Here is a 19,615-nt window from a genome sequence, read left to right as displayed (position 1 = left end):
AAAATAGTTTCTGCTGTGTCCTAGCTAGTGCTTGAATTACATTAAAATTGCCAACTGGAATAAACAAACCAAAAGGTCCATGATTCACAAAGTTCTTGAGAGAATTTGAAATTTAATTTGAGCATTGTGTGGTATGAAAGCCAAAATAATATCATATAGTAACAGCTATTAAAATTTTTAATGAGGAAAGATATGTTATATAAAAAAAAACCATGTATTATTTGAAAGAGAAAAACTGATTTTTTTTCTTCATGTACATGACGATTTTTTTTAGCTTTTCTTTAATCTTCAGGCTTTATATGCTAGATATTTTCTTGTATTTTGTGGGAGGAAATGTTGTTTGGTGCTTAAAGTTATGAAAGACATCACAAATATTTCAGCACATGAAGAATGGTTTACTGTAACTATTAGTCAGGCTTTTGTTTCCATCAAGGAGGCTAGGATTTAGGATACAAGTAAGTGCTTATTCCATATTAAATATGTGGTAGAATTCCCCTGTGAAGCTGTCTGGTCCTAGACTTTTGTTTGTTAGGCGTTTTTTGATTACTGATTCACTGTCATTGCTGATAATCAGTCTGTTCAAATTTTCTATTTCTTTAGCTTCAGTTTTGGTAGGTTATATATATATATATATATATATATATATATATATATATATATATTTTTTTTTTTTTTTTTGAAATTTATCCATTTCTTCTAGGTTGTTCAATTTGTTGGCATATAATTTTTCATTATATTCTCTTGCAATCATTTGTATTTCTGTGGTATCAGTTGTTATTTCTACTCTTTCATTTGTGCTTACTTGAGTTTTTCTTTCTTTCTTTTTTTGGGTGAATCTGGCCAGGGGGTTATTAATTACTCTTTTCAAAGAATGAGCTCCTGGTTTCAATGTAAATTTATTGCATTTATATACATTAATAATGAAGCAGAAGAAAGAAAAAATGAGAAAACAATCCCATTTACAATTGCTCCAAAAATTATGAAATACCTAGGAAAAAAACAGTATGGTACTTGTAAAAAAAAATGGACACATAGATCAATGGAACAGATTAGAAAGCCCAGAAATAAACCCACAATTAAATAGGCAATTAATCTTTGACAAAGGCAGCAAGAGTATGCAATGGGAAAAATACAGTCTCTTCAACAAATGGTATTGGGAAAACTGGATAGCAACTTGCAAAAGAATGAAACTGGACCACTTTCTTTCATCATACAAAAAATGAAACTCAAAATGGATTAAAGACCTAAATGTGAGACCTGAAACCATAAAAATCCTAAAAGAGAGCACAACTAGTAATTTCTTTGACATTGGTCATAGCAATATCCTTCTAGATATTCTCCTGAGGCAAGGGAAATAAAAATAAAGTTTTGGGACCACATTAAAATAAAGAGCTTCTGCATAGCAAAAGAAACAACCAACAAAACTAAAAGACAACCTACTGAATGTGAGAGGATACCTGCAAATCACATATCTGATAAAGGATTAGTATCCAAAATACATAAAGAATTTATACAACTCAACACCTAAAAAAAAGAATAATCCCATTTTAAAATGGGCAGAAGAAATGAACAGACATTTTTCCAAAGAAGGCATGCATATGGCCAATAGGCACATGAGAAGATGCTCATCACTTACCAGCAAGGGAAATGGAAATCAAAATCACAATGAGATATCGCCTCACACCTGTCAGAATGGCTAAAATCAAAAACACAAGAAACAAGTGTCGGTGAGGATGTGGAGAAAAAGGAAGACTTGTACACCATTGGTGGGACTGAAAACTGGTACAGCCATTGTGGTAGGCAGTATGGAGTCTCCTCAAAAATTCAAAAATTGAACTACCCTATTATCCAGTCATTGCGCTAGTGGGTATTTACACAAATAGTATGAAAACACTAATTCAAATGTATATATGTATGTACCTCTATGTTTATTGTAACATTATTTCCAATAGCCAAACTATGGAAACTGCCCAAATGTCCACTGATAGATGAGTGAATGAAGAAGAAGTGATATAATGGGATATTATTCAGCCATAAAAAGAATGAAATCTTGCCATTTGCAACAATGCAGATGGATCTAGAGAGTATAACGCTAAGCAAAATAAGCCAGTCAGAGAAAGACGAATACCATATGATATCACTCATTTGTGGAATTAAAAAACAATGCACAAAGTTAAAAAGAAGTGTTTATGTACACACTCAACTATAGAGAACAGAGAGTTATCAGCGGGGAGATGGGTGGGGGATAGGTGAAATATGTGAAGAGAATTAAGAGTACACTTATCTTGATGAGCACTGCATAATGTATAGAACTGCTGAATCGTTATATTGTATACCTGAAATTAATATAACAGTGTATGTTAACTACACTGAAATTAGAAAAAAAAATCTAAAACAGAAAAAGAAACAAGAAAATATATTTACTTGATTTTCAAAATGTTAAGTAATAAAATGAATATATACTAAAAATTGCATCAAACAGTTAAAAAGCAAAAGGGACTAGGTAGAGGGACCCCATTCTAAATGTCAAGGCTGCTCCATTTTTAAATTAATAGTGATAAGATTGTAGTTCAAATTTTTATTTTGTTAATCTTATTCTTTTCTATATTTCAGAGCATTTTTCTTCTATAAGATACAGCATATTAGTTTATAAATTGCTGCCAAGTAGTCTAAATTCTAATTTTAAATATCATACTCTTTACAAGTCAGAACTAAAGCAGCTTTCTGATTTTCGCTGATATTTTTATTCTTATTTTTAGACATCTGTTGATATACAAAATCTTCATAGTCCATGTTTCCATAGTATCTTACTCCATCTCTTTACATAGCAGTTGCTCTAGATATCTTATGCTATCTACAGAGTCATGCCATTAGTTATTTCTGGCTACCACAAGCTGGATGAATGAATCACTTATAAACTCTGAATTTTTTTGGAAGTATAAAATAATTTTGAAATATTACCAACACTTGGCAAAAACTGTATCATTCACATAGCCATATTCAATAGGAGAGAGAGACAAATCAACTCCCCTCAAAAAAGGTGGGGTGTTCTTTAAGTACTGGGGTGAGCTAGTGGAAGAAATATTGGAGGACTTTAGGCTAGAGGTTGATCAATGGGATATATCCAGCCCAATTAGTTATTCCTTACTTCACAAATGTTTTTCTTTGATTAGGCCATCTGTGTTCCCTAGTTGCCACCATGGAAGTTTGCCCCTACCCTTCCACAGAGACCAAGGTAAGGGTACTATCTCCTCTGACATTTACATTTCAAAGAGATGGGTCCCAGGTACTTGCTAAAGATATTCTCTGGATCTTAAAACTAGCAAGAGGAGAGGAAAAGATTTGCATACTTTTTTTTCAAAGGGACAGAGAAATAATTCACAATTGTAACTTTTTTTTTGAGAGAAAGCATGAGCTGGGAGAGTGGCAAAGGCAGAGGGAAAGAGAGAGAGAGAGACAGAGACAGAGAGAGACAGAGAAAGAGAGAGAGAGAATCCTAAGCAGGCTCCATACTGAGGGAGCTTGATCCCGCAATCCTGGGATCATGACTGAGCTGAAATCAAGAGTTTGACACTCAACTGACTGAGCCACCCAGGCACCTCCACAATTATAATTTGTCTAGAGTAAATTCTATAAGAAAGGATGTCAGAGACCTATATATGGTCAGGAAGAAACTGGTCTAAAGTTAAGTCAAGCTGAGGGGAATATTAAGGCCTCAAATATGGTTAGCCTCAAAATACATCATCTAAACTTTGTCTTACATATATTAGTGATAATGCAATCTCTTGCTCCTTTTACCATAACCATGACTTTTTATGAGTCATGGGAAATTTAACACAAGACTAGGAGCTTTGGCCTGGATATTTGGGGAGATTTTATTGGCACAAGATACTGTCAATCTAAGAAAACCAGATTGTTCACTAGTAAGCCTGATTCATAGAGACATTCATGAGGGTTATAAAGCTGACCTATTTTAATAACTTTCTAAGTTTCTTCCTCCCAAGGCTTTGGGTAGTGCAGGTAATAACAACAAAGTAGAAAGAGGTGTTTTAGATGCTGTGTTGTTTATGTACCTCGTCTTATGCTTTGATATTTCAAAGTATACTATACCACCACCAATGCATTCGGCATTGAGCACTTTGAAAAACAAGTGGCCTAAAGTTTACAGCTCAAAAGGGCTGGTGTCTCACAGAGATTCAAAGAAGATCCGTGGGATGCTCAAGCAATTAGCTGTGATAACCATAAGGACCAAGTGAACAAAACCAGTATATAAACTGAAGCTTTTTGGCCAAGAATGGGGGAGAATATATTTTCTTCCTGATTAAGTAACTTTTTAATCAGATATGTATGATTATAAAATGTTAGAAAGTATTGGGCTTGTCCTACACAGAAATAACAACACTGGAAACAACACTCTCCTTGCTTCTTACTCCTAGTTGTTGTAATTTAATAGATGCCCTTTCTCCAAATTTCCATGTTACTTGACATTATGTAAGATTTCTGATTACTAAAAACCAAGGAAGAGGTGATAGTACGGAGGGCTGTCTTCCACAAGGGAGGTTAAAGAGAAAGTGTGGCAGGGTCCCTTCCCTAAGAAGGAAAACAAAAACAAAAACAAAAACAAAAACAAAAACAAAAACAAAAGTGCTAGGTCTACCTGACATTCCATCCTAATAATTATCACTATCACTAATTTCGGCACTTTCACTCTTCCATTAACTTCCTACAGTTTGTGTCCGTCTCCAGATTTACATGTGTATCTATTCCCCAAATTCCTATTACTCAGTACCATTACTGAGTGCACCCAGGTGTCTCATTCTGTCACATTCCCACACCTGAAGCCTGCCTCCTGCTTCTTCTGTCCTCAGGCAATCACTTCCTGAGCACTTTGGTAGCAGGATTCTCACAGAGTCACGACACCCAGACTTTTCTTTCCAGGAAGCAACTTTATTCCTGCCAGCACTGCTCAGTTGGGTTCGTACCCAAAGAACTGAGCCCCAAATGCCACATGGCATAAATTTTTATACATTTTCTATTTCTTTGTCTCCCATATATGGTAACAAACATGCAGGCTAAGTGGTCTCATGTTACAAGGTCATGAGGGATGTTGTCGTGTAAGCACTTAGCCAGGTTGCCTTGAGGTTGTTTTTGTTTTTGTTTTTGTTTTTGTTTTCCTTCTTAGGGAGGGGACCCTGCCACACTTTCTCTTTAACCTCCCTTGTGGAAGATAGCCCTCCGTACTATCACCTCTTCCTTGGTTTTTAGTAATCAGAAATCATACATAATGTCAAGTAACATGGAAATTTGGAGAAAGGGCATCTATTAAATTACAACAACTAGGAGTAAGAAGCAAGGAGAGTGTTGTTTCCAGTGTTGTTATTTCTGTGTAGGACAAGCCCAATACTTGCTAGCATTTTAGAGCTGTTTTCTCACTAGAGATGTGCGAAGAACAAAAAGAAAGAAATGAAGAAATGCAGAAATTGAAATGCAGCATCTGCATAGTATTTACTCCAAAATAGAGCCAGGTGACAGTGTGAGAATTTTTTTGATATTAAAAGTGGCACATAAGGTTTCCTTACCAGTGACTTAGTAACACATTTTCTTAATTTCTTACCCACATTATTCTTATTCAATACGTTTTCAAGAAGTATTTTTAAGCACTTAATTTTTGCTAGACACTACAAAAGGATGTGCAATTACTTAGAAACAATTCTTGCCTTCAAGTAAGTTGAAAGTAGAAGGAAAGATGGTGAGAGAATCTGTTAAATGTGACACAGAGAACTAAATCCCTTAATAAAGGAAGGCCAAGGGAGATATTGAACAATTAACAGTAGGGATGGCGAACCAAGTTTTGGTGCAGTCAGCAAAGGCCACTTTGGGTAGATATTTCTAGTAACATGCCTCCACACACATATGTTGGTTTCTCTGTAAACTGTGTTACTAGAAATGAAACTTTAAAAGTGTTTGTATATTTAATTTTGAATGCCTTTTTTTTTCATTTGCTCTTTCAAGAGCTTGTATCAATTTTATTCAACTACTGAATGTTTTACACCCTCACTAATTTTGTGTATTGTCAAGAATTTAAACTCTAATATTCTGACTTCTTTTGTCTTTCCGTATTTTTATTTTGAGCAAGGTTGTGCACCTCTTCATCAGATTATAAACCATATTTTTTTTTCTGTGACCACTCTTTATGTACCCTGACCATTTAAAAAAATTGAATACTTTCAACTTTTTCTTAGTGCTTGAAAGAACTCATATATATATATATATATATATATATATATATATATGAAACTTTTTTTTTGTATCATGTGTTATAAAATTTTTCCACAGATTTTTTTTAACTGAATAGTAATTTTTTTCCTGCACGTAAGTATTTTATTTTTACGTACTCTAATTTTCCATGTGAAGGGATTATTTCTCTTTTCAGGAATTGCTGTTTAGAATAAATGTTTGGTATTACTAGTAATTGTACTACACATGTTCTTCTGTACCAAGCTCCCCTCCTCAAACTACTTAACAGCATATAATGCAACATTTGGAATACCTCCAACCTCAGCTTAATCTTTCTCAAAACTGCAGACCTTTCCCTCTATGGCTTTATAATAATGTCTGTAATCATTCCCTTATTATTGTACATATAACCGCCATGTCTAAGGTAACTAAGGAGATCGATGTATGGTTTTCATTTTTTAACCAAACATTGCAAGTTCTATTAATGGATTCCTAACACTGAACTATTTGCCTTCCTATTTTATGTATTGAGTCAATTTGCTCAAATTTTATTTCAGATTTTTAGTATATATATATTTTTTTAATTTTTTTAATGTTTATTTTTGAGAGAGAGAGAGAGAGAACACAAGTGAGGGAGGTGCAGAGGGGGGGGGGGGAAACACAGATTCTGAAGCAGGCTCCAGGCTCTGAGCTAACAGCACAGAGCTGGATGTGGGGCTGGAACCCACAAACCACTAGATCATGAACTGAGCCAAAGTCAGACACTTAACCGGCTAAGCCACCCAGGTGCCCTTAATATTTATTTTTTAATCATGAAATTAGCCTGCTTATTTTTCAGAGTGTAACCTTTGTCAGGCTGGGATCGGTATTATGCTGATATCATAATTGATTGGTGGGCTGACTTCTCTTTATGTTCTGAATCAATTTAGAGAGAAATAATATTTTCTCTTTCTTCAAAGTACAAGGAAACTATGCAACTATTTAAGACTGGAGCTTGCTTAAGGGAGAGCTACTTGATATTCTCAAATTTCTAGATTCTCTAGTATAGAACTTGAGAATTGTTTCTTAATGTCAGGTAACCTTAGTTAATTCATATTAACTTGAAAATAATAATTTCATATTTTCAAATTTTATAATGGTGGTTAATTTAAATAATTGATTTTAAAATTGATTTATATCTGACTTTTCCATGCTTTATGAATTTTAACATTTTTTTCATGATTAGTTTTTCTGATGCTCATTTATTCAACCCTAGTTTAATTGTACTTATTTTGTTGATTTTTTTCTCATAAAAATCAGTCCTTGGATTTGTTTACTTTTTTTATAATCTAAAGAATATTAATTTCTCCTTTATGCTCCACTGATTCTTTTGTTCTGCTTTCCCTTGGCTTATTTAGCAATGTTTTTCTCCAAGTTTGGAATTTACTTAACTCATTTTATTTTTATTCTTTGTTTGTAAATTACTTAATTATATTATCCTCTGATTAAAACTGTCTATGCCATAGAAATTTTCTATGCTTATATTTCTTAAGCATTTAATGCTTTAGATATTTTGTAAATTTTTTGACAATGTTTTCAGTAATAGTTGCTTCACAGTATTTTTGAATGGTTCATTATTAGTATGTTTTTATATTTAGTATTTTTTGCAGTTTAGATTTATAAATTTTCATGTTTGTATTTTTGATGCATAAAGGTTTATGGCATATTTTTGTGTGGCTTAAATTATTTAAAATTATAAAGTGGCAACTAAAATAATCAATATACTGATATTTAGTATGAATTCAGTCTTACTTGGTAACTAAGCCTTGGTTCTCATTTCAAAATTTTGTAGTATAGTATATACTGGGTTTTGTTTTGAGTCATTTTTAGAGAATTTTTTTTACCTCTTGATATGACAAGAAAGGTTCTACTTATGCCTATGGATTGTTTTTCTTTTACTTTCTCTTTATTTTGTGCCTTTAAGAAATGGCTTTGTTCTTTTTGACCTGGTGTATATGCATATGCATATGTTTGCTTTTTATGTAAAGTTTTATAATCTTCAAGTGATTTCTTCATAGCTATTTATCAGTAATCCTCAAACTTTTCGATCATGTCCATTATTAGTAAGAAAAAAGATATGAAACTGTCTAAATGCGTATAAAAACTGTTTTACACTTCTTATATGTGAAATTCTCAATATTTATGATGAAGTTTCAGGGTGATGGAGGTTTTGTGAGGTCTGGAGCCAACAGCCAAGAAAGAATTCTTGAATATGTCTTTGGTGCAGAAAGGTGATTTTTATTAAAGCATGGGGACGGGACCCTTGGGCAGGAAGAGCTTCCCTGGAGTCTTGACCAGTATCTCATATACCCTCAGGTTAGGAGGGGGGCAGTGAGAGAGGAAGTCTCTAACGTATTTTGGAAGCAAGGTTTCCAAGACCTTGAGGGGCTAGCTGTTGCTAGGAAAATGCCATTTATTACCGTTTAATAAAACCTGTCATGAGACCCCTCAGATGTATATCTGGAAGTCATAAGCTTGGAGTATGATTGCCAGCGTATATCTTGGGGCAGTTGAGGTAAAGGAAGTAGACTTACAGGATCCTTGAGGTTGGGATAATGTTAAGCTAAGGTTCTCCTTTGCTCCCAGGAAAATGTTATCATCAAGGCAGCTGAGCGCCTAGAGGGAAGTTACTCTACTGGTTTCAAGGACTTGTCTCAATTTATATTAAATGCATGAAAAATAAACTTATCTCATGTTTTAGATACAGACAACTATAGATAGAAGTGTGATATTTCGAGGCACTTGGGTGGCTCAGTCAGTTAAATGTCCGACTTTGGCTCAGGTCATGATCTCACAGTTTGTGAGTTTGAGCTCCTCATCAGGCTCTGTGCTGACAGCTCAGAGACTGGAGCCTGCTTCGGATTCTGTGTCTCATTCTCTCTCTGCCCCTCCCCCACTTGTGCCCTGTCTCTCAAAAATAAATAAAAATGTAAAAAAAATTAAAAGAAGTATTATATTTCATTTCAGTATTTCAGGGAATTTTCTTACATAGTTTGTGTGGTATGGAGAATAATTGATTTTAATGTAGTTATTATAGAGATGATCTGTTGACTTCACATTCTAGAATAAGGTAATGTGTGTGCTCTTATTTCCTTCCAGCTTCCCCAATATTAACCATCTGATTATATTAATATTATTATTCCTTAAATTTTACTGTTTGATCTTACTCTTTCTAGCTCTACTGATGGTAGTATATTTATATCTTAGAGGAAATCTTATACCTCTTTTACTCAATTTACTAATTTTAAATATTTTCCTTTGAATTTTCTTTGTTCTGAAAAATGGAGTGATGAATTTGTAATAGAAGCTTTTCTAGCTGATCTCCACTAACATGACTTGTTTTTTTTTTTTTAATTTTTTAACGTTTTATTTATTTTTGAGACGGGGAGAGACAGAGCATGAACAGGGGAGGGTCAGAGAGAGAGGGAGACACAGAATCTGAAACAGGCTCCAGGCTCTGAGCTGTCAGCACAGAGCCCGACGCGGGGCTCAAACTCACGGACTGTGAGATCGTGACCTGAGCCGAAGTCGGCCGCTTAACCGACTAAGCCACCCAGGCGCCCCTAATGTGACTTGTTTTAAGGATTATTTTTCTGCTCTCTTTGTAAAACTTAACTTATGGAGATCTGTGTATGGAAAAACTTAATTCTAGGTGGCCTCTGTGTATCTTGCACTTGCAGATTGTATTTTCCAAGGATAGTCTTTCATCCCACATGCTTTTCTACAATCTGACCTTTCTAACTTGCCATCTATGTCTGCTCCCCTTGAATCTGGGCAGACTTCTATATTGCTCTTAACCAGTAGTATGCAATGGAAATGATGTTGTGTAACTGTGAAGAGTGGGTTAAAAAAGACCATGCAGCTTCAGCTTGTTGTCTTGGGATGTTCTCTTGGTGACAATCACTAGACATGGAAAAAGTGAGGCCATCATTCTGTAAAGGCCATATGTAAATCTAGAATATCTATAAATACATGTTTTACCTTTATTTTTATGAGTTCTCCTACCCCAAACTTTTTTTTCTTGCTTAATAACTAACTCACTGTTTAACTCTTTTTGTTGTATAATTTCTTTGTTGATATCTTGCAGATTAACCTTAAGTTATTATTTTTATAGATGTCCTGTTTTCTTCCATGTCGTGTTTTAGTTTAAAAAATAATAGTCACAATGTTCATTAGTCACATACAATTTTTTTTCTCAATGTCCTCAGCTGCCTTTCATTTACGATTTTTCTCTTTTTAGTAGGGTAATTTTACAAAGATGTTTCTAAATTACTGCTTGTATTTGAATTGTGGTTGTCCTTCTGGGATCAGATAATTTATTCTTCTATAAATAATGTAAGGTATGCCTGGAAAATGAACAGTTTTCACAGACAGCTTGAGCTTCCTTCTGTGGTCTATGGTAACCTGCTCATCAACACTTTGCCCTTTTTGACTTGATTCAGCTCCGTTAGTTGAAAGTCCGACTGATTCAGAATGAAGCTATATAGGGTATTGCTTTTTTTTCCCTTTCTTTTTCATCTCTCTCCTGGTATATCTTTCTCTTTAGATGACAAAAATTGGGAAGTACAGAGCTTGTTTTGACTTAGAATTGTTCCTCTTTCTAACACAAAGATAACCTGCTGGCCAAGGATAGTCTAACTGCAAATTTTTAAAATCAGTGCAGTCTTTCTGCCATGCCATGATATTAAACTTAGTTCAGGGACCAAATATATATTTTGTCTTTGTCCTCCTCTTGTCCAGCACCCAGCCCCTAAAACTCTTGGAATTTCCTAAGTGGAGAAAACCCTAAGGGCGTCTTTTGCCATGTTAATCAGCTGACTTTGGACTGCTCCTAAGGATGCATTGGTGCCAGGGGAACCAACTACTAGTTCAGAGGCTTGGAACTTTCAGTCCCACCTTCAGGTATCCTGTGTGGGAGAGGAACTAAAGGTTGAATCTATCTCCAATGGCCAATGATTTAATTAATCATGCTCACATAATGAAGCCTCATATAAACCCAAAAGAACAGGGGTTCCAGAACTTTTGGGTTTGTGAACTTGTGGAGGTGCTTAGAGAGTGGCATTCCTGAGAGAATCTCTGTGTACTTTTCTAATACCTTGCATCTCTTTCATTTGGCTATTCCTGAGTTATATCCTTTTACAATAAACCGGTGATCAGTAAATAAAATGTTTTTGAGTTTTGTGAACCACCCTAGCAAATTAATTGAACTCAAAGGAGAGGGTTGTGTGAGCCTCTGATTTATAGCCAGTTGGTCAAAAGGAATTATGACCGGCATCTGAAGTAAGGGTAAGAAGGTAGCCTGGTACAACTGAGCCCTTAACCTGTGGAATCGAATGGCATCTCCAGGTGGATAGTGTCAGAACTGATTTGAATTGTAGGACATGCAGCTGGTGCCCAGAGCATTGCTTGTTGATGTGGGTGGAACGATTCCCTCCCATACAGTGGAATTGGGTCTGGGAACCCAAAAGAGGGAGACTTCTAGAGGCAGCCCCTGTTCTTCCTGAGGTCCTGTTTGTAACTTTGTAGGAAAGGGAAAAATAATGACCATCCCTTTAGAGTATAATGACAGTTTACCCGGAACATTCAGTAATATAAAACTGGGTAATGATAGAAATGTCTCCAGCTTTTCCTGTGGCCCACCTGTAAAGAGATGTGGTTTGTACATCTAATATTTTGTCTCTTTTTAAATTTTTTAACATTTATTTTAGAGAGATATAGAGTGCAAGTGGGAGAGGGGCAGAGAGAGATGGGACACAGAATCTGAAGCAGGCTCCAGGCTACGAGCTTGTCAGCACAGAGCCTGATGTGGGGCTTGAACCTCTGAACCATGAGATCGAGGCCTGAGCCAAAGTCTGACGCTTAACCAGCTGAGCCACCCAGGTGCCCCTATTTGTCTCTTGAAAAAATAGAATTCTATCATTAGCTTGTTAACTGATGAGTTTTTTTGGGGGGTGACAGTGAGGTTCGTGGGGTCCAGAGCCAATGACCAAGAAAGAATTCTTGAAGATGTCTCTGGTGTAGCAGGAGGACAGGACCCGGTGGGCAGAAAGAGCTACCCTGGGACCAAGAGGAGAGACTGGTTATATACTATAGGGTTGAGGGAGGTAAAGTCCAGGAGAAGTTTCTAGTGAGATTTTTACATGCTAAAGAAGACTCAAAGAATCCTGGAGGCCTAGCTATTGTCAAGCTAAGGTTGTTTTTCAGTCTAGCAAAGCATTAACATTAAGACAGTAAGGAGTTCCTGGAGAAACGTTTTATTCTGTCTGCCTCAAGTATTTGCCAATGGGCTGCAGGTTATAAGGAAATTTAGTTTTATTCTGCCGTTTCCTTCTGCTTTTGTTTCCTACATCAAATAGAAGGGTGATGGAAACGTAGGTCCTGAAGACTATGATCCCTATCAGTTAACCATTTGTTTTTCCCCTTTTCTTAGTCCCTGGGCAGCCAGGAGTGCCGTAGGAGTATCACACATATCCCACCTGGGGCAGGGGTGTGGAGGGGAGATGTTTGCTGCCTGTCAGCTTGCCTTAGGCTCCCTCATCATTAACTTTCTCTCATTAACTCCAAGTTCCAGGTTGAATACATTTATTTATTTATTTATTTATTATTTACTGACTAAAATTTTTTCAAATTATTTATTTATTTTTGAAAGAGAGGCAGAGTGCGAGCAGGGAGAGGCAGACACAGAGAGAGAGAGAGAGAGAGAGAGAGAGAGAGAGAGAGAGAGAGAGAGAGAGAGAGAGAGAGAGAGAGAGAGAGAGAGAGAGAGAGAGAGAGAAACACAGAATCTGAAGCAGGGTATAGGCTCTAAACTGTTAGCACAGAGCCCTATGCAGGGCTTGAATCACAAACTGTGAGATCATGACCTGAGCTGAAGTCAGGAGCTTAACTACCCAGGCGCCCCCAGGTGGAATAAATTTAGAGCCTACTAGGCAGCTTCTCTTACTTTAGAATAATCTTTTCCCTGAAAACTTTGTCTTATAGGAATGTAAAAGCCCTATAATTTATAAGTTTATATTTATAAACTTTACTATCTTTGGCAGTTATTCTTCATATTATATGATTTGTGATTTTAGTTCATTTATTTCAACAAATATTACTTTCCCCTGCATTTTCGTGTGTGTGTGTGTGTGTGTGTGTGTGTGTGTGTGTGTGTTGTGTGTGTGTTTTCCTGGGTGGGATTTTGGCAGAAATTAAAATTGAAATTAAAATTGCTGAAGTTTTAAATCATTTATTGTAAAGCCACCCTAGGTTTTTTGGTTTTTTAATATGAAATTTATTGTCAAACTGGTTTCCATACAACACCCAGTGCTCATCCCAACAAGTGCCCTCCTCAATGCCCATCACCCACTTTCCCCTCTCCCCCACACCCATCAACTCTCAGTTTACTCTCAGTTTTTAAGAGTCTCTTATGTTTTGGCTCCTCCCTCTCTTTTTTTTTCCTTCCCCTCCCCCATGGTCTTTTGTTAAGTTTCTCAGGATCCACATAGGAGTGAAAACATATGGTACCTGTCTTTCTCTGTATGACTTATTTCACTTAGCATAACACTCCAGTTCCATCCATGTTGCTACAAAAGGCCATATTTCATTCTTTCTCATTGCCACATAGTATTCCATTTGTGTATATAAACCACAATTTCTTTATCCATTCATCAGTTGATGGACATTTAGGCTCTTTCCATAATTTAGCTCTTGTTGAAAGTGCTGCTATAAACATTGGGGTACAAGTGCCCCTATGCATCAGTACTCCTGTATCCCTTGGTAAATTCCTAGCAGTGCTATTGCTGGGTCATAGGGTAGATCTATTTTTAATTTTTTGAGTAAAGTCCACACGGTTTTCCAGAGGGGCTGCACCAGTTTGCATTCCCACCAAGAGTTCAAGAGGGTTCCCATTTCTCCACATCCTCTCCAGCATCTGCAGTCTCCTGATTTGTTCATTTTAGCCACTCTGACAGGTGTGAGGTGGTATCTCAATGTGGTTTTGATTTGTATTTCCCTGATGAAGAGTGACGTTGAGCATCTTTTCATGTGCCTGTTGGCCATCTGGATGTCTTCTTTAGAGAAGTGTCTATTCATGTTTTCTGCCCATTTCTTCACTGGGTTATTTGTTTTCCGGGTGTGGAGTTTGGTGAGCTCTTTATAGATTTTGGATACTAGCCCTTTGTCCGATATGTCATTTGCAAATATCTTTTCCCATTCCGTTGGTTGCCTTTTAGTTTTATTGATTGTTTCCTTTGCAGGGCAGAAGCTTTTTATCGTCACGAGGTCCCAATAGTTCCTTTTTGCTTTTAATTCCCTTGCCTTTGGAGATGTGTCAAGTAAGAAATTTCTGCGGCTGAAGTCAGAGAGGTTTTTTCCTGCTTTCTCCTCTAGGGTTTTGATGGTTTCCTGTCTCACATTCAGGTCCTTTATCCATTTTGAGTTTATTTTTGGGAATGGTTTAAGAAAGTGGTCTACTTTCATCCTTCTGCATGTTGCTGTCCAGTTCTCCCAGCACCATTTGTTAAAGAGACTGTCTTTTTTCCATTGGATATTCTTTCCTGATTTGTCAAAGATTAGTTGGCCATACTTTTGTGGGTCCAATTCTGGAGTCTCTATTCTGTGCCATTTGTCTATGTGTCTATTTTTGTGCCAATACCATGCTGTCTTGATGATTACAGCTTTGTAGTAGAGGCTAAAGTCTGGGATTGTGATGCCTCTTGCTTTGGTTTTCCTTTTCAACATTACTTTGGCTATTTGGGGTCTTTTGTGGTTCCATATGAATTTTAGGATTGCTTGTTCTAGCTTCAAGAAGAATGCTGGTGCAATTTTGATTGGTATTGCATTGAATGTGTACATTGCTTTGGAAAGTATTGACACTTTAACAATATTTATTCTTCCAATCCATGAGCACGGAATGTTTTTCCATTTCTTTGTATCTTCTTCAATTTCCTTCATAAGCTTTCTATAGTTTTCAGCATACAGATCTTTTACATCTTTGGTTAGGTTTATTCCTAGGTATTTTATGCTTCTTGGTGCAATTGTGAATGGGATCAGTTTCTTTATTTGTCTTTCTGTTGCTACATTATTAGTGTATAAGAATACAACTGATTTCTGTACATTGATTTTGTATCCTGCGACTTTGCTAATTCATGTATCAGTTCTAGCAGACTTTGGTGGAGTTTATCGGATTTTCCATATATAATATCATGTCATTTGCAAAAAGTGAAAGCTTGGCTTCATCTTTGCCAATTTTGATGCCTTTGATTTCCTTTTGTTGTCTGATTGCTGAGGCTAGAACTTCCAACACTATGTTAAACAGCAGCGGTGAGAGTGGGCATCCCTGTCGTGTTCCTGATCTCAGGGAAAAAGCTCTCATTTTTTCCCCACTGAGGATGAATTAGCTGTGGGCTTTTCATAAATGACTTTTATGATGTTTAAGTATGTTCCTTCTATCCCGACTTTCTCAAGGGTTTTTATTAAGAAAGAATGCTGAATTTTGTCAAAGGCCTTTTCTGCATCGATTGACAGGATCATATGGTTCTTTTCTCTTCTTTTGTTAATGTGATGTACCACATTGGTTGGTTTGTGAATGTTGAACCAGACCTGTAGCCCAGGAATGAATCCCACTTGATCATAGTGAATAATTCTTTTTATATGCTGTTGAATTTGATTTGCTAGTATCTTGTTGAGAATTTTTGCATCCATATTCATCAGGGATATTGGCCTGTAGTTCTCTTTATTTGCTGGGTCTCTGTCTGGTTTGGGAATCAAAGTAATGCTGGCTTCATAGAATGAGTCTGGAATTTTTCCTTCCCTTTCTATTTTTTGGAACAGCTTGAGAAGGATAGGTATTATCTCTGCTTTAAATGTCTGGTAGAATTCCCCAGGGAAGCCATCTGGTCCTGGACTCTTATTTGTTGGGAGATTTTTGATAACTGATTCAATTTCTTCACTGGTTATGGGTCTGTTCAAGTTTTCTTTTTCTTCCTGTTTGAGTTTCAGAAGTGTGTGGGTGCTTACGAATTTGTCCATTTCTTCCAGGTTGTCCAATTTGTTGGCATATAATTTTTCATAGTATTCCCTGATAATTGCTTGTATCTCTGAGGGATTGGTTGTAATAATTCCATTTTCATTCATGATTTTATCTGTTTGGATCCTCTCTCTCTTATTTTTGAGAAGCCTGGCTAGAGGTTTATCAATTTTGTTTATTTTTTCAAAAAACCAACTCTTGGTTTCATTGATCTGCTCCACAGTTTTTTCAGATTCTATATTGTTTATTTCTGTTCTGATCTTTATTATTTCTCTTCTTCTGTTGGTTTTGGAGTTTCTTTGCTGTTCTGCTTCTAGTTCCTTTAGTTGTGCTGTTAGATTTTGCATTTTGAATTTTTCTTGTTTCTGGAGATAGGCCTGGATTGCAATGTATTTTCCTCTGAGGACTGCCTTTGCTGCATCCCAAAGCGTTTGGATTGTTGTATTTTCATTTTCGTTTGCTTCCATATATTTTTTTTAAATTTCTTCTCTAATTGCCTGGCTGACCCATTCATTCTTCAGTAGGGTGTTCTTTAACCTCCATGCTTTTGGAGGTTTTCCAGACTTTTTTCTGTGGTTGATTTCAAGCATTAGTTGATTTCATAGCATTGTGGTCTGAAAGTGTGCATGGTATGATCTCAATTCTTTTATACTTATGAAGGGCTCTTTTGTGACGCAGTATGTGATCTATCTTGGAGAATGTTCCATGTGCACTCGAGAAGAAAGTATATTCTGTTGCTTTGGGATGCAGAGTTCTAAATATATCTGTCAGTCCATCTGATGCAATGTGTCATTCAGGGCCCTTGTTTCTTTATTGACCGTGTGTCTAGATGATCTATCCATTGTTGTAAGTGGGGTATAAAATCCCCTGCAATTACCACATTCTTATCAATAAGGTTGCTTATGTTTGTGCTTAATTGTTTTATATATTTGGGGGCTCCTGTATTCGGTGCATAGACATATATAATTGTTAGCTCTTCCTGATGGAACGACCCTGTAGTTATTACATAATGCCCTTCTTCATCTCTTGTTACAGCCTTTAATTTAAAGTCTAGTTTGTCTGATATAAGTATGGCTACTCCAGCTGTCTTTTGACTTCCAGTAGCATGATAGATAGTTCTCCATCCCCTCACTTTCAATCTGAATGTGTCCTCAGGTCTAAAATGAGTCTCTTGTAGACAGCAAATAGATGGGTCTTGTTTTTTTTTTATCCATTCTGATACCCTATGTCTTTTGGTTGGTGCATTTAGTCCATTTACATTCAGTGTTATTATAGAAAGATATGGGTTGAGAGTCATTGTGATGTCTGTAGGTTTCATGCTTGTAGTGGTGTCTCTGGTCCTTTGTGGTCCTTGCAACATTTCACTCACAGAGTCCCCCTTAGGATCTCTTGTAGGGCTGGTTTAGTGGTGATGAATTCCTTCAGTTTTTGTTTGGGAATATCTTTATCTCTCCTTCTATTTGAATGACAGACTTGCTGGATAAAGGATTCTCAGCTGTGTATTTTTTTTTGTTCATCACATTGAAGATTTCCTGCCATTCCTTTCTGGCCTGCCAGTTTTCAGTAGATAGGTCTGCCACTACTTTTATGGGCCTCCGTTTGTAGGTTAGAGCCTGTTTATCCCTAGCTGCTTTCAGAATTTTCTCTTTATCCTTGTATTTTGCCAGTTTCACTATGACACGTCATGCAGAAGATCAATTCAAGTGACGTCTGAAGGGAATTCTCTGTGCCTCTTGGATTTCAATGCCTGTTTCCTTCCTCAAATCAGGGAAGTTCTCAGCTATGATTTGTTCAAGTACACCTTCAGCCCCTTTCTCTCTCTCTTCATCTTCTGGAATTCCTTTGATATGGATATTGTTCCATTTGATTACATCACTTAGTTCTCTAATTCTCCCTTCATACTCCTGGATTTTTTTATCTCTCTTTTTCTCAGCTTCCTATTTTTCCATAATTTTATCTTCTACTTCACCTATTCTCTCCTCTGCCTCTTCAATCCGTGCTATGGCTGCCTACATTTTACTTTGCACCTCATTTATAGCAATTTTTAGGTCCTCATGACTATTTCTTAGTCCCTTGATCTCTGTACCAATAGATTCTCTGCTGTCCTGTATGCTTTCTCAAGCCCAGAGATTAATTTTATGACTATTATTCTAAATTCTTGTTCCGTTATATTGCTTAAATCGTTTTTGATCAATTGGTTAGCTGTGGCTACTTCCTGGAGTTTCTTTTGAGTAGAATTCTTCCGTTTTGTCATTTTGGGTAGTCCCTGCGGTGGTTCCAAATTGCAGGGCATTTCCCCTATGCTGTCTGGAGTAACTTGTGGGCGGGGCCGCAGTCAGACCAGATGTCAGCCCCAAGCCCACCACTGGGGCCACAGTCAGACTGGTGTGTACCTTATCTTCCCCTCTCCCAGGGGCGGGACTCATGGTGGAGTGGTGTGGCCCCTGTCTGGCTACTTGCTCACTGCCAGGCTTGTGGTGCTGCTTTGATGGGATCTGGTGTATTAGCATGGGTGGATCTGCAAGATGCGCAGGGGCGGGAGGGACAGGCTTAGCTCCCTTTGCAGGTGGTGGTCCCCTGCAGGAGGGGCCCTGAAGCACCAGGAGGGAGGCTGACTCATCGGAGGGATGGATCCACAGAAGCACAGTGTTGGGTGTTTTGCGCAGTGCAAGCAAGTTCAGTGATGGGAACTGGTTCCCTGTGGAATTTCGGCTGGGGGATGGGAGAGGGAGATCGTGCTTGCCAGCCCCTTTGTTTCCCTGCCAAGCTGAGCTCTGTCTTCCAGGGCTCAACAACTCTCCCTCCTGGTGTCCTCTTGCCCTTCCCGCTGAGAGCAGAGCTATTGACTTTTAACATTCTAGATGTTAAGTCCCGCTCGCTGTCAGAACTCACAGAATCCAGCGCCAACACCTTTGCAAGCCAGACTTCAGGGACTCTGCCTTGCTGGGCAGGCTGCCCCTCCACGGCCCTGGCTCCCTCCCGCCAGTCCGTGTAGCACGCACTGCCTCTCCGCCCTTCCTACCCTCTTCCATGGGACTCTTGCTATGCTTGGCTCCAGAGAGTCTGTTCTGCTAATCTTCTGGCATTTTTCTGGGTTATTTATGCAGATGTGGGTCAGATCTAATCTGAGATCTGCAGGATGAGGTGAGCCCAGCATTCTCCTACACCTCCATCTTCCAATACCCTTCCTAGGTTTTCATTTTAAAGACGTTTTCTCTGATAATTGATTATTGGGGTTAGAGAAAGAGGAGAACAAAGGCAGGAAGATTATTCTGAAGGCCTTTAATAAGCAGAGTTATGGGCCAGTATATTGAAATTGATAATGAAAAG

The sequence above is a fragment of the Leopardus geoffroyi genome, chromosome B1, assembly GCF_018350155.1.
Source record: "Leopardus geoffroyi isolate Oge1 chromosome B1, O.geoffroyi_Oge1_pat1.0, whole genome shotgun sequence".
Taxonomy (NCBI): domain Eukaryota; kingdom Metazoa; phylum Chordata; class Mammalia; order Carnivora; family Felidae; genus Leopardus; species Leopardus geoffroyi.
Note: the sequence above shows the minus strand (reverse complement) of the source record.